Below are 16,571 nucleotides of genomic sequence, written 5' to 3'. Positions count from 1 at the left end.
GGACTGGAAGAAGCAATGTTAGTTGCACCACGCAACCATGTCTGTGGACTGGAAGAAGCAATGTTAGTAGCACCACGCAACCATGTCTGTGGACTGGAGGAAGCAATGTTAGTAGCACCACGCAACCATGTCTGTGGACTGGAGGAAGCAATGTTAGTGGCACCACGCAAACATATCTGTGGACTGGAAGAAGCAATGTTAGTGGCACCACGCAACCATGTCTGTGGACTGGAGGAAGCAATGTTAGTAGCACCACGCAGCAATGTCTGTGGACTGGAGGAAGCAATGTTAGTGGCACCACGCAGCAATGTCTGTGGACTGGAAGAAGCAATGTTAGTAGCACCACACAACCATGTCATTGGACTGGAGGAAGCAATGTTAGTGGCACCACGCAGCAATGTCTGTGGACTGGAGGAAGCAATGTTAGTAGCACCACGCAGCAATGTCTGTGGACTGGAGGAAGCAATGTTAGTAGCACCACGCAGCAATGTCTGTGGACTGGAGGAAGCAATGTTAGTGGCACCACGCAACCATGTCTGTGGACTGGAAGAAGCAATGTTAGTGGCACCACACAGCAATGTCTGTGGACTGGAGGAAGCAATGTTAGTAGCACCACGCAGCAATGTCTGTGGACTGGAAGAAGCAATGTTAGTGGCACCACGCAACCATGTCTGTGGACTGGAAGAAGCAATGTTAGTGGCACCACGCAGCAATGTCTGTGGACTGGAGGAAGCAATGTTAGTAGCACCACGCAGCAATGTCTGTGGACTGGAGGAAGCAATGTTAGTAGCACCACGCAGCAATGTCTGTGGACTGGAGGAAGCAATGTTAGTGGCACCACGCAACCATGTCTGTGGACTGGAGGAAGCAATGTTAGTGGCACCACGCAACCATGTCTGTGGACTGGAGGAAGCAATGTTAGTGGCACCACGCAGCAATGTCTGTGGACTGGAGGAAGCAATGTTAGTGGCACCACGCAACCATGTCTGTGGACTGGAGGAAGCAATGTTAGTGGCACCACGCAACCCTGTCTGTGGACTGGGGGAAGCAATGTTAGTGGCACCACGCAACCATGTCTGTGGACTGGAGGAAGCAATGTTAGTGGCACCACGCAACCATGTCTGTGGACTGGAAGAAGCAATGTTAGTAGCACCACGCAACCATGTCTGTGGACTGGAAGAAGCAATGTTAGTGGCACCACGCAACCATGTCTGTGGACTGGAGGAAGCAATGTTAGTGGCACCACGCAACCATGTCTGTGGACTGGAGGAAGCAATGTTAGTGGCTCCACGCAACCATGTCTGTGGACTGGAGGAAGCAATGTTAGTAGCACCACGCAACCATGTCTGTGGACTGGAAGAAGCAATGTTAGTAGCACCACGCAACCATGTCTGTGGACTGGAGGAAGCAATGTTAGTAGCACCACGCAGTAATGTCTGTGGACTGGAGGAAGCAATGTTAGTAGCACCACGCTGTAATGTCTGTGGACTGGAAGAAGCAATGTTAGTGGCACCACGCAGCAATGTCTGTGGACTGGAGGAAGCAATGTTAGTAGCACCACGCATCAATGTCTGTGGACTGGAGGAAGCAATGTTAGTAGCACCACGCAGCAATGTCTGTGGACTGGAGGAAGCAATGTTAGTGGCACCACGCAACCATGTCTGTGGACTGGAGGAAGCAATGTTAGTGGCACCACGCAACCATGTCTGTGGACTGGAGGAAGCAATGTTAGTGGCACCACGCAACCAAGTCTGTGGACTGGAGGAAGCAATGTTAGTGGCACCACGCAACCAAGTCTGTGGACTGGAGGAAGCAATGTTAGTGGCACCACGCAACCATGTCTGTGGACTGGGGGAAGCAATGTTAGTAGCACCACGCAACCATGTCTGTGGACTGGAAGAAGCAATGTTAGTAGCACCACGCAACCATGTCTGTGGACTGGAAGAAGCAATGTTAGTGGCACCACGCAACCATGTCTGTGGACTGGAGGAAGCAATGTTAGTGGCACCACGCAACCATGTCTGTGGACTGGAGGAAGCAATGTTAGTGGCACCATTCAACCATGTCTGTGGACTGGAGGAAGCAATGTTAGTAGCACCACGCAACCATGTCTGTGGACTGGAAGAAGCAATGTTAGTAGCACCACGCAACCATGTCTGTGGACTGGAGGAAGCAATGTTAGTAGCACCACGCAGTAATGTCTGTGGACTGGAGGAAGCAATGTTAGTAGCACCACGCTGTAATGTCTGTGGACTGGAGGAAGCAATGTTAGTAGCACCACGCAGCCATGTCTGTGGACTGGAAGAAGCAATGTTAGTGGCACCACACAACCATGTCTGTGGACTGGAGTAAGGACCCGACCGATCGCAGCGTGACGGCACATACTGTACTGATATGCGAGGCAATACCGCAGCAAGGACCCGACCGATCGCAGTGTGACGGCACATACTGTACTGATATGCGCGACAATACCAGCGCAAGCACCTGACCGACGACGATCGCAGCGTAGCGTAGGCACATACTGTACTGATATGCGCCACAATACCGCAGCAAACGACCCGACCGACGACGGCGCAATAGCGTGACGGCACATACTGTACTGATATGCGCGACAATACCGGCTCAAGAACCCGACCGACGACGATCGCAGCGTAGCGTGACGGCGCATACTGTACTGATATGCGCGACAATACCGGCGCAAGAACACGACCGACGACGATCGCAGCGTAGCGTGACGGCGCATACTGTACTGATATGCACGACAATACCGGCACAAGGATCCAACCGCCCGCCGACGATCGCAGCGTAGCGTGACGATGCATACTGTACTGACATACGCCACAATACCGCCGCAAGGATCCAACCGACCGACGACGATCGCAGCTTAGCGTGACGACCGATGACGATCGCAGCGTAGCGTGACGGCGCATACTGTACTGACATGCGCCACAATACCGGTGCAAGGACCCGACCGACGGCGATCGCAGCGTAGCGGCGCATACTGTACTGACATACGCCACAATACCGGCGCAAGGATCCAACCGTCCGACGACGATCGCAGCGTAGCGTGACGGCGCATACTGTACTGACATGCGCCACAATACCGGCGCAAGGACCCGACCGACGACCATCGCAGCGTAGCGGCGCATACTGTACTGACATGCGCCACAATACTGGCGCAAGGACCCGACCGATGACGATCGCAGCGTAGCGTGACGGTCGACCGATGACGATCACAGCTTAGCGTGACGGCGCATACTGTACTGACATGCACCACAATACTGGCGCAAGGACCCGACCGACGACGATCGCAGCATAGCGGCGCATACTGTACTGACATGCGCCACAATACCGGCGCAAGGATACAAACGACCGAGGACAATCGCAGCGTAGCGTGACGGCGCATACTGTACTGACATGTGCCACAATACCGGCGCAAGGATCCAACCTACCGACGACGATCGCAGCGTAGCGTGACGGCGCGTACTGTGATGACATGCACCACAATACCGGCGCAAGAATCGCGCAAGGATCGCAGCGTAGCGTGACGGTGCATATTGTACTGACATGCGCCACAATACCGGCGCAAGGATCCACCCGACCTATGACGATCGCAGCGTAGCGTGGCGACGCATACTGTACTGACATGGGCCACAATACCGGCACAAGGACCCGACCGACGACGATCGCAGCGTAGCGGCGTATACTGTACTGACATGCGCCACAATAACAGCGCAAGGATCCAACCTCAGCGTAGCGTGACGGCGCATACTGTACTGACATGCGCCACAATACCGGCGCAAGGACCCGACCGATGACGATCGCAGCGTAGCGTGACGGCGCGTACTGTACTGACATGCGCCACAATACTGGCGCAAGGACCCGACCGACGACGATCGCAGCGTAGCGGCGCATACTGTACTGACATGCGCCACAATACCGGCGCAAGGATACAACCGACCGAGGACAATCGCAGCGTAGCGTGACGGCGCATACTGTACTGACAAGCGCCACAATACCGGCGCAAGGATCCAACCGACCGTCGACGATCGCGCAATAGCGTGACGGCACATAATGTACTGATATGCGCCACAATACGGCAGCAAACGACCCGACCGACAACGGCACATACTGTACTGATACTGATTGTGGCGCATATCAGTACAGTATGTGCTGTCACGCTATTGCGCCGTCGTCGGTCGGGTCGTTTGTGCGTCCGTACGCCCAGCCCCGGCCACAGGACAGCACACGTTGCCAAACAAGTGGTCAACGCGAGTGTCGACACGTCGCCAAACAAGTAGTCGACGCGTCCATGACCGGGGCTAGGCGTAAGGACGCGCAAACGACCCGACCGACGACGCCGCAATAGCGTGACGGCACATAATGTACTGATATGCGCCACAATACGTCAGCAAACGACCCGACCGACAACGGCACATACTGTACTGATACTGATTGTGGCGCATATCAGTACAGTATGTGCCGTCACGCTATTGCGCCGTCGTCGGTCGGGTCGTTTGCGCGTCCGTACGCCCAGCCCCGGCCACAGGACAGCACACGTTGCCAAACAAGTGGTCAACGCGAGTGTCGACACGTCGCCAAACAAGTAGTCGACGCGTCCATGACCGGGGCTAGGCGTAAGGACGCGCAAACGACCCGACCGACGACGGCGCAATAGCGTGACGGCACATAATGTACTGATATGCGCCACAATACGGCAGCAAACGACCCGACCGACAACGGCACATACTGTACTGATACTGATTGTGGCGCATATCAGTACAGTATGTGCCGTCACGCTATTGCGCCGTCGTCGGTCGGGTCGTTTGCGCGTCCGTACGCCCAGCCCCGGCCACAGGACAGCACACGTTGCCAAACAAGTGGTCAACGCGAGTGTCGACACGTCGCCAAACAAGTAGTCGACGCGTCCATGACCGGGGCTAGGCGTAAGGACGCGCAAACGACCCGACCGACGACGGCGCAATAGCGTGACGGCACATAATGTACTGATATGCGCCACAATACGGCAGCAAACGACCCGATCGACAACGGCACATACTGTACTAATACTGATTGTGGCGCATATCAGTACAGTATGTGCCGTCACGCTATTGCGCCGTCGTCGGTCGGGTCGTTTGCGCGTCCGTACGCCCAGCCCCGGCCACAGGACAGCACACGTTGCCAAACAAGTGGTCAACGCGAGTGTCGACACGTCGCCAAACAAGTAGTCGACGCGTCCATGACCGGGGCTAGGCGTAAGGACGCGCAAACGACCCGACCGACGACGGCGCAATAGCGTGACGGCACATAATGTACTGATATGCGCCACAATACCGGTGCAAGGACCCGACCGACGACGATCGCAGCGTAGTGTGACGGCGCATACTGTACTGACATGCGCCACAATACCGGCAATACCAATACCGCATTAAGGACCCGACCGACGACAATCGCAGCGTGACGGCACATACTGTACTGATATGCGCAACAATACAGCAGCAAGGACCCGGCCGATCGCAGCGCGACGGCACATACTGTACTGATATGCGCGACAATACAGCAGCAAGGAACCGACCGATCGCAGCGCGACGGCCCATACTGTACTGATATGCGCGACGATACCGCAGCACGGACCCAACCGATCGCAGCGTGATGGCACATACTGTACTGATATGTGCGACAATACCCAGCAAGGACCTGACCGACGACTATCGCAGCGTGACGGCACATACTGTACTGATATGCGTGACAATACCGCAGCAAGGACCCGACCGATCGCAACGCGACAGCACATACTGTATTGATATGCGCGACAATACCTTAGCAAAGACCCGACCGATCGCAGCGTTACGGCACATACTGTACTGATATGCGCGACAATACCGCAGCAAGGACCCGACCGATCGCAGCGCGACGGCACATACGGTATTGAAATGCGCGACAATACCGCACGAAGGACCCGACCGATCGCAACGTGACGGCACATCCTGTACTGATATGCGCGACAATACCGTAGCAAGGACCCCGACCGATCGCAGCGTGTCGGCACATACTGTACTGATATGCGCGACAATACCGCTTAAGAACCCGACAGACCGATGGCAGCGTAACGGCACATACTGTACTGATATGCGAAAATACCGTGCAAGAACCCGACCAACGATTGCAGCGTAGCGGCACATACTATACTGATATGCGCAAATACCACGCAAGAACCCGACCGATCGCAGCGTAGCGGCACATACTGTACTGTATGCGCAAAGCGCAAGAACCAGTGAGAACCTCAGTCATTCTGGTGTCTGGGAGGGTGTTATATTGTAGGTGAGAACCTCAGTCAGCCTGGTGTCTGGGAGGGTGTTATACTGTAGGTGAGAACCTCAGTCTTCTGGTGTCTGGGAGGGTGTTATACTGTAGGTGAGAGTCTCCGTCTTCGGGGCATCTATGGCACAAGAACAACCTCGGCACAGTCCGTCTCCACTCTGAGAAAAAAAGGAAGAAACAAATATTAATTCAAGTGACCGAGAGCCAGATATATACGTAGATTGTATCCTGTCACAACATACACAGCCTAGTATATGGAATCAAACTTTATTTATAGAGCACATTTAATAAACAACAGAAGCTGAGCAAAGTGCCGTACAAGGTTGTGGCAAACACAGCATCAACAGGCATCCATCGGCGCACAGACACATATGTGCTTTGCATAGTTACAACACATTAGAGCAGAGGTCTTCAACAGGGGGTCCTCGGAGTTACTACAGGGGGTCCGCCAAATCTTTGTGTGATAGGATTTTCATTTTTACATTAACCACTTGAACCCTAGCATCCCTATTCTGAGGGGAACATTAGCCGAAAATAGCCGATCTACAACGCCGTTGTGCGCTGCGAGGCGTTGTGAGCTTGTAGATCGGCTATTTTCGACAAAGAGAGGGGGGAAAAGAGCAGACTAAGTACAGAGTGAAAGTTTACTTACACATTAACACATTAACATGAAAATACACATTAACATGAAACCAACATCTATGAAAAGCTTTAATCAGCAACACAAGTTTATGCAATATACATATATAGTCCAGGCGTTTCGGGCCAGAATCGTGCACTTTACGATACAAGCATGAAATTTGGCACACAGTTAGAACATGCCATAAGGAACATTTTTGGCTATAGGGCCATCGCAGATTTGTCCTGTGGTAACCATGGCAGCCATTTTCCAAAATGGCCTCCATCTGCTGTTATTTTACCAATAACTCAGGTGCTAGACCACCTAGGATCTTGATTCTGGTGACTAATCCTACATTTTCAAGGATGAGGAATACAGCGGTACTATTTACAACATTCTAGTGTAAGTGAAGTGAGGCAATACGTATACTGTATCCTGTCACAACTAGGGATGGGGCGATACTTGTTCACATCACATCATTAAAAACGCTCGCAATAATCGTTATCGCAGAGTTTTAATTTATTGTGAAATTGTCCTCCGCTATCCACAAGGATTAATTCGCTTTTGTTGAGCGTCAAATCCAGTACCACTTAAACCCTCTATACTTGATAAAACGGACCTGTAAAGAGTGCATTTGGTACGCTCTTCTTTCACTCTACTATACTAAAAAAAAATATATATATATACACACACACACACACACACACACACACATCAATACTGCAATAGGCTCTATGCACAGCAGCCATAATAGGTTCTATGCACAGCAGCCATATTGGGAACGAATTGGGCCCCTTCCTTACTTCTTTCTCAGCCACCCCCCTGACAAAAACGCCAGGGTGGTGTGTTTATGTTTGGAACGCAGTTCTTATATGATGACGTGATCTAAGATTCCCAAATGGGGATATAACATAACTCTAACACTATGGACCAGACTAATGTATGTCACAGGGAGGTTTCATAACATGCCGACGGCACAGAGTACAGACATGCTCAGCCGTCGAAACACGATAAAGGTGCATGCATCTAACATTGCTCTACCGAAAATAAGTTGCTGCATGTGAGGTAGTATATCATACTAGCTTATAGTTAGTTAGACACGGACTGAGAGCTACAACAGCATAACAGCCAACGTGCTTCATGGCCCCAAAACTGTGTGGGTATTCTGAAAGAAAGAGCTGTGTCCTCTCCTCCTCCCCCTGCGGCTGCTGCAGCAGGTAGGCTGCACTCCCTGTGTGTGTGTGTGTGTGTGTGTGTGTGTGTGTGTGTGTGTGTGTGTGTGTGTGTGTGTGTGTGTGTGTGTGTGTGTGTGTGTGTGTGTGTGTGTGTGTACCGTGAAGGATAACATCAAGTCTATTATGATGTACCGTGCATGTTCACATCATGTATTTTTTCAACATTTTGTACAAAATAGCCAATTGTACATCAAGGTGCAAAACCCTACTCTCTTTCAAAACAGCCCTAAAGATACACCTTCAGGAGGCTGCAATTGGAAAATGGCCCCTGTCTAAGTCCTAACCTAACCTACCCCCCTACCCCCCCCCCTCTCTCCTTCTCCTTTTGTACATATTTCTCACTCTTCATACCAGTAACCTGTAAACTGACTGTATGACATTCTATAGTAGTTGTGTATATCTGTCTGTCTCTTATATGTCATCATGATTTGTGTGCATGGGGAACTCATTTGAAACAAGCTCAGTGCTTTTATGAGTCTTCCAGTTTAGTAGACCTTGTATTGTGAATTTGTACTTCCATGTACTGTTGTTCTCATGTCTTACTAAATAAAGTACATCAATCAATCAATCAAAGGTGCCCAGATGTCCCTAGTGCCCACCTATCCTGTATCCGATTTGAACATGCTTGTTGAACATTTCACATTTAAGGCCTCATTTGAACAATTGCTATAAAGCCTGTGGATGTCATTATGGCATAAACAATAAGGTGAAGGGTACATTTTGGAGGTTCAAATCATCATGTATAGCCTACTTATTTCATACCCTTTTCCAAAGCATACTTTTATTATTTACTTTTTCACATTTTGCAAACAACTGCCAATATCAAACTGCAAAACATACATACGTAGACAATACATATCTGACGTATGGCTGAAGCATTGCATTGAATTTCCTTGTGATTATGGTCTGAATAGAACTTGTTACAACCATGTTACAGTAAGTGTGATGTAGTAGCCTAATGCAGGCGTAAGACCAATGTGTTTGTATTGTTACGGGTATAATGCATAGTTTTCTATGCATTTCGGGGGGTTTGGGGGGTTTTGACCCCCAAAAATTTAGAAAATACAGATTCTGATAACCCCACCATCAGTCACCCCCTCTCTGTCTCTCAAAAGATCCCTGCTTAACATCCTCGACAGAACCATGACATGATATGGCGAAGCTGACACAGACATGATATGGTTAGACATGATATGGTCAGACAGACAGACAGACAGACAGACAGACAGGGTGTGAAGGAAAGGGATAGGTGCTGGCAATAGTAAAGTTAGTACTCGCTCTGGAGTGTCGGTCAGAACACGAGGAGGCGGCAATTGGGAGTTTAAGCTGTTTACTGAAGGCTTAGTATGGGCAGCATACAGATACGCACAGGTACAGGACAGGTATTGGGTGTGTGTGGTCTGACATAAATCAGGAGTACATACAGTCAGTTCTGCATACTGCACTAAACATGGCATCAGTCACAAACATGATGAAACAAAACACAGGCAATGGGTCAATAAGCTAAACAGGGTAATCACATCCACAGCAGCAACATCAAAGGGGGCCCTTAACGAGGCCATTGCAGCCAGGTGTTGGCAACAAGTGATTAAGTGAGCAGAGTGATTAACACTAATACAGAGCATCCAAGCATGGAGCTAAAATAGAGACACATTACAAACTCCCTCTTTGTCCAAACACATAAATACAGGTAGATTATGCATGTAGGAAGATTACAAGTAAATGTAAATAAACTATAATGACAGGAATTAGACGTAACAATCAACCAAAATAGCGTCATTCCACAGAGATTAAATGGCACAAACAGTGGCACAAAGTTACACTTAAACAGAATATGCCAGCCATAATAATGGTGAAACATATATCAAACATAAAGCACAACTCACGGTTGTTCAGTGACGCACACAGGTTAAGGATATAGTATTAGAAAGGAGTATATAATAATACTAGAAAGAGTCCGTCGCGGGGGAGACAAACTCCTCTGCCGGCACAGTGAAACAGAGTCACTAATGATTGACAGGTGCGTCCGCGATGTCTGACTGACAGACAGACAGACAGACAGACAGACAGACCCCTGAGGTCTAGGCCCCTCCCTTTATCCTCTAATTTCTTCTGTAAAAATAGCTGATCGACAAGCTCTTAATGTGTCTCAATGCAATGTGTTCTGAGCTTGTAGATCGGCTGTTTTCACTCCAGAATAAGGACAATAGGGTTTATGTGGGTAAAACATTCTGCTTTTTAATCACAATACAAAAAGCAGCTGTGCAAAGCTTTTTATCAGTCATTATCATGGTCAGTATCATGTCAGTATTATGGTCAACTAACTAACCAACTATAACTAACTAACTAACTAACTAACATGCATACATAATGGGGTAAAAAAAACACAATATAGCTGCAAGCAGCGATAATACGGGGCCAGTGAGAGAGAGACAGACAGACATGGAAACTGGAGAGAGAGAGAGAGAGAGAGAGAGAGAGAGAGAGATGGAAACTGGAGAGAGAGAGAGAGAGAGAGAGAGAGAGAGAGAGAGCCATGGAAACGGAATAGATTGAAGAGAGACATGGAAACGGAATAGATTGATGAGAGAGAGAGATATGGAAACAGAATGGATAGATTGGACATCTCAACCTATTGCCATTAACAGGAATCGAACTCTCAACCTTCGGACTAGGATAATTCCTTTTAACAGGTCGTTCATGAAAGTCCTTGTGGTCTTGTTTCCAATGAGAACCTGTGAGCAATTAGGGGTTAAGAGTCTTGCTCAAGGACAAATTTAATTTCATCGACGCATATGCTGGGATGGCCTGGAATCGAACCTGGGGCAACCAGGGCCTCTGGTTCCCTAGGCGTGCTCACTAACCACCCAGCTATGGCCGCCCCATGATAGGCTAGTAGGCTGCAACACTACCTATAGTGCTATAGCTTTGTCCAGGCTGATGTTGTCTGTTGAAGATCATAAACTCTTGCCTTCTGTCATGAACCAAGCCAACACTAAGATCACTCGTTCACAAACCATTTACCAATAGAGAAATTGTATGTCTCCTCGCTACCGAAAACAGTGAAAGCAGCCGATCTACAAGCTCAGAAACACGTTGCTATCTGAAAAGTTTTGAGATTGTAGATCGGCTATTTTCAGAATGAAGTATGTCATACGTTGAAAAAACGTACTCTCAAATAAGCATTTCAGGTTATCTTTACCATTTGCACATGAATTCATTGATACAGTCATGTTGTTTGCAATTCAACTTAAATTAAGTCTGCATCAAGTGAAGCTTGAACTGGCGACCTTGAGATTGTGAGGCATTCATTTAAGGGAGACGCCATTGGCCCAACAGACAAGTAACTGTGAAAAAGGAGATCACACAGATGATACAGTTTCACGCAAATAGCTGAAAAATCCTGGGTTTAAGTGTTTTTCAAACTGCTCAAAATTGCGGACAATCTAAGGGCGGAGCTTACTGGTCAAAGCGATAGATGTGTTCCTCATGAGTCAAGGCACAAGTGTAAGCAAGTTTCACGACTTTCGGCCAAGCGAGGCATGACTTTTGCCTGTTTAAAGTCTGCCTTTTCAAAAAATTGCTATAGCGCCCCCTTTTGGCCAATTGGAGTGCGATTGGTTTCAGTGATATTTGGAATGACCCTGTACATTTCTGCAAAGTTTCAAAGAAATGTGAGTCTGCATGTATGTTTTAGGCACAGATGAATAATTTTCATAAAACTGTAATAGTTAAAATCTATCTCCTCCTGGGATTTTTGAGCAATCTGCACGAAACGTTTAACACTTGAACTTTGGACCTCTGCCTACAAAAATTTCCAACGGATTTTCCATAAGTGAAAAAATGCAGAAGTTAGGAGCCAATGACTGTTTTTCATATAATTCAAAATGGTGGAAGATCTAAAGGTCAGAGGTCAAAAGTCAGAGTGTGAAAGTTGTTCAGCATGAGGAGACGCATATGTGTATCCAAGTTTCATGGCTGTAGGTCAAACAGGGCATGAGTTGTACCTGGTCAAAGTTGGCATATTCAATTGAGTGCTATAGCGCCACCTTTGGACGAAAGATTGTGAGAATTCTTTTTTGATCGTTTTTCATGACCATCTACCATATGGCCGAGTTTCGTAAAAAGCGACAGCGCGGTTCAGCCAGAACTGCGAAAAGTGGCAGAAGTGACAGAATACTGCCAATAACAATACGGTTACAGAGCAGAGCTCTGTCCCCGTAATTAAATTAAATTCTCATTATAGTTAATTGTTTCCTAACAACAAGCAAGGCAGGATGTCAGAGAAGAAACTCGAGAAGGAGACCACCCACAGATATGGTGCCAACTCATTCAAATTGCATAGGTTACCAATCCCCAGACCCGGAGAGGTGTTGGGTCTAGTTGGAGCCAACGGAATCGGGAAGTCCACAGCATTGAGGATCCTGGCTGGAAGACTGAAACCCAACCTGGGAGAGTTTGATACTGCACCAACCCGGGAGGACATTATATCCTACTTCCGAGGCTCGGAGCTGCATAACTACTTCACCAAGAGCCTAGAGGATAATTTCAAAGCGGTATACAAGCATCAGTACGTGGACCAGATCCCCATGTATGTGAGGGGGACTGTGGGAGACATACTGAGCCGGAAAGATGACACAAAAACAGAGACTGTGGTCTGCCAACAGCTCGATCTGACTCATCTCAGGGACAGAAATGTAGAGGACCTCTCAGCAGGGGAGCTGCAACGCTTCGCATGCGCTGTTGCCTGCGTCCAGAAGGCCGACGTCTTCCTGTTTGACGAGCCGTCCACTTATCTGGATGTGAAGCAGAGTTTAAAAACTGCCGAGACCATCCGCTCCCTCATCAGTCCAGACAGATACATCATGGTGGCGGAACACGACCTGACTGTCCAGGACCTCCTGTCAGATTCCATCTGTTGTTTTTATGGAGTTCCCGATACTTACGGAGTTGTCACCATGCCCTTCAGCGTCAGGGAAGGCATCAAGGTTCCTGGATGGCTACGTGACCACAGAAAACGTACGTTTCAGAGACACCTCACTGCTGGCTGAGAAAGCCAACAAGGAGGAGGTGAAGATATATCGTTACCAGTATCCCAACATGAAGAAGGACTTGGGAGATTTCAGCCTGCAGATCCAGCAGGGAGACTTCACCAACTCTGAAATCATGGTCCTGCTAGGAGAGAACGGTACGGGCAAAACAACGTTCATCAAAATGCTGGCTGGTTATCTGAAACCAGACGAAGGAGGGGAAGTGCCCCCCCTGAATGTCAGCTACAAACCACAGAGGATCGGCCCCAAGTTCATAGGCAGTGTAGGAGATCTGCTGAATGCCACGATCCGTAACACCAGCAAACAGTTTCACACCGACGTCATGAAGCCTCTGCAGATAGAAAAAATCCTGGACAAGGATTTCCAGAACCTGTCTGGAGGCGAGTTGCAGAGAGTAGCCCTGACCTTTTGTTTAGGTAAACCGGCTGATGTGTACCTGATTGACGAGCCCTCTGCCTATCTGGACTCAGAGCAACGTCTAATAGCTGCCAGGGTCATCAAACAACATATCCTCCGTGCGAAGAAGACAGCCTTTGTGGTGGAACATGACTTTGTTGTGGCAGCCTATCTGGCAGACCGGGTCATTGTGTTCGACGGTATCCCGTCCAGGAGCACGACTGCCAACACACCACAGACCTTACCTGCCGGCGTAAACAAGTTCCTCACTCAACTCAGCGAATTAAGACCAGGAATCAACAAGAATTCCATGAAGGATGCACAGCAAAAGAAGGATGGGAACTACTTTTTCCAAGATGATTAAACATCCCCATTCCTTCCATGAAAGAAAGAGTCAACTGTCAACTGTCCCTTATCCATTATCTGCCTATCCTAGTATGAAGTGCGAGACAGAGGAGGACAAAGGGTCAACAGATTCCGCACAGTTTCCAATGCCAATGATTCTGATCCTTTTTAATTTCAAGGACTCCCAGTTTGCTATCCATTATGCTAGGACGTTCGTGAGATCTGACATTTGCGTTGAGTGACTTAGGAAACCGGAAGTGTGCAATATTTCGTACTATTGGAAAGGTGTGGAATCTTGTCAAGGATATCACATATAGACAGGAAGTGAGTTATTAACAAAATGAAAAATGGCCACCTAAATACAGAAGGCTATGGCAGTTGACTCAAAAGACTAGATCTAAATATTTGTCCGTCAGTGGTCATTAATGTACTCATGTTCTCTATAGTTTTCCTGCTAGAAATAATAACATTCTCTTCCTCTGATCTGGTGGTCCTGTGGTTGCAGAACAACCCAGGCCGCTTCTTAACCTCCTCACCAGACCCCCGGGGTAGACATTACAGGAAAAACCATGATGTATATACGTATTTAACAAAATCACACCCAGTGTGAAGTGGGCGGTGTGTGGTCATCACAACATGACTCACTTTAAAAAAATGTAAATGTGTTTTTTTTAAGTCCATACTGCTATTCATAGGGCTGCACATGTGTCATGTGTTTCGCTAGCCAATCACAGTCCTGAATTTGCAAAGTCAAATCACATTACAGCTAGTGGTGATGAAACTAGCTGTAATGTGATTGGCTGACTTTGCAAAAGTATAGATTTGCATTGACTGTGGAAGGGTTAGCGTTGTAGACTGCGTTGTAGACTATTGGCCAATCACGGTGCAGGATTGGTCAGTGTCCAAACCTCACTTATAGGTCAACAATATTTCTAAATAATACAATGAAATGAAAACCAAAACAAACCATAATTATGTTGTTGATACCCTCTAACCCTGCTTATGGAAGAACACACACACACACACACACACACACACACACACACACACACACACACACACACACACACACACACACACACACACACACACACACGCACGCGCAAGTTATAGCACAGTAGCTCAACAGACAAGAATTGACAATCATATTAGGCAATGAACCGATTTGATCCAATAGTGATTCATTTAATACAACTATTTTGAACAGGAACAGTCACAAAATAGTCAGATGGGTTGCAGGGGTATACATGCCTCTCTCTCTCTCTCTCTCACACACACACACACACACACACACACACACACACACACACACACACACACACACACACACACACACACACACACACACACACACACACACACACACACACACACACACACAGATATAGACATGTCAGCACACCAATATGAATGACAATTAAAATAAGTCAAAATGACATCAATACACACAGACAATCCGGGGTTCAGCAAAACATCAGTGTTAGATTAACTTTCAAACTAAAAACAGAACATGTGAGATTTGCCACAGCTTTCACTGTCACAGATGTTGGATTTGTTTTTAAATTTAACAATTCATAATCCTTTCTTTGTCAACAACTATACAAATAGAGAAATAAATTACACATTAAGTGCTGTCTTGTTTTTTAAGTGCTTCAGTCTCACTGAGAAATGAATAAAGGCACAAATTCCAAAATTCCACAAAAGTTAGCCAGCTTCTGTAGAAGTAAAACGTTCCACTTACAGCACAAAGGCAAAAGGAGAAACCTAATGTATTTGTTCATGTGTTCGTACACACAGCAGCCATTTTGCAAGCATAGAATCAGGGGGGGCTCATCACTGAGGGGAAAAGAGAAATTAAAAAATGGAATAAAAAATCACTGTCATGGGGCCAAAGCTGAAAGAGGATCGTTCCAAGAGGCAAGGTCATCCTGTGCTAAATATGCCTGCATTGGGGAGTATCACACCAAGGACTGCAGACTGAAATGTTGCTAGTTAAGATATCGCCCAATGCATCCTACACCAGTGGTTCTCAAACTTTTTCAAATCAATATGTATTTGGCCATGGCCTCTTACAAGATGTAGGCTATCTTATCAAAATGCTTTAAAAATATTAGAAATGTTTGCTGATCTACAAGCTCAAAACCTGTTGCATCGCGGCGTGTTGTGAGCGGCGTGCTGATTGACTATTTTCAAAAAGCCAATGTGTATGTAAGGTTAAAGTGGTGAAACTGATTTTGATGCTTTATTAACTGGGAACCCCCTGAAACCCCCTCGAACCCCTGGACCCCACTTTGAGAACCACTGTCCAACAACCCCAACTCTGCTACATCACACTGAGGTTCAGACATCAATCAGAACCACATCATATGACACGGAGGCAAGATAGAGATGACTTTTTCAATGACTGCAAACCAACTGTATGTCGATTAAGAGAGTATAAACTGCAAGCATTTCTGCATAAAGAACATGCTATGACAAATCAGTGTGTAATCAGTGATTAACCTTGATTACTAATCCTCCTGAATAATGCCTCCTTGAATGTATAAAAGACACCCAAAATGCAGTTTCATATAGTTTCACATATCAATAGTTTTCTTTCTGTTT

The 16,571-nt window shown here is 47.5% G+C and overlaps 1 protein-coding gene and 1 pseudogene across 2 annotated transcripts in view; one reads left to right on the top strand and one right to left on the bottom strand.

Moving 5' to 3' along the window:
- The first annotated feature begins 12,452 nt into the window (after positions 1–12,452).
- Positions 12,453–13,986, top strand: LOC311055323 (ATP-binding cassette sub-family E member 1-like; annotated as a pseudogene). Its single transcript has one exon. The product of its transcript is annotated as an ATP-binding cassette sub-family E member 1-like (transcript).
- Positions 13,987–15,137: 1,151 nt separating this feature from the next.
- Positions 15,138–16,571, bottom strand: part of mfng (MFNG O-fucosylpeptide 3-beta-N-acetylglucosaminyltransferase) — a 14,770-nt gene continuing 13,336 nt past the window's right edge. Inside the window, exon 8 of the mRNA XM_084083003.1 lies at positions 15,138–16,571. This exon is cut by the window's right edge and continues 406 nt beyond it. The gene's annotated coding sequence lies outside the window, so the exon portion shown is untranslated.

This window comes from Gymnoscopelus microlampas, assembly GCF_963454915.1.
Source record: "Gymnoscopelus microlampas genome assembly, chromosome: 2".
Taxonomy (NCBI): Eukaryota; Metazoa; Chordata; class Actinopteri; order Myctophiformes; family Myctophidae; genus Gymnoscopelus; species Gymnoscopelus microlampas.
The sequence above is the reverse complement of the archived record's forward strand: the minus strand, read 5'-3'. Positions and strand labels throughout refer to the sequence as shown.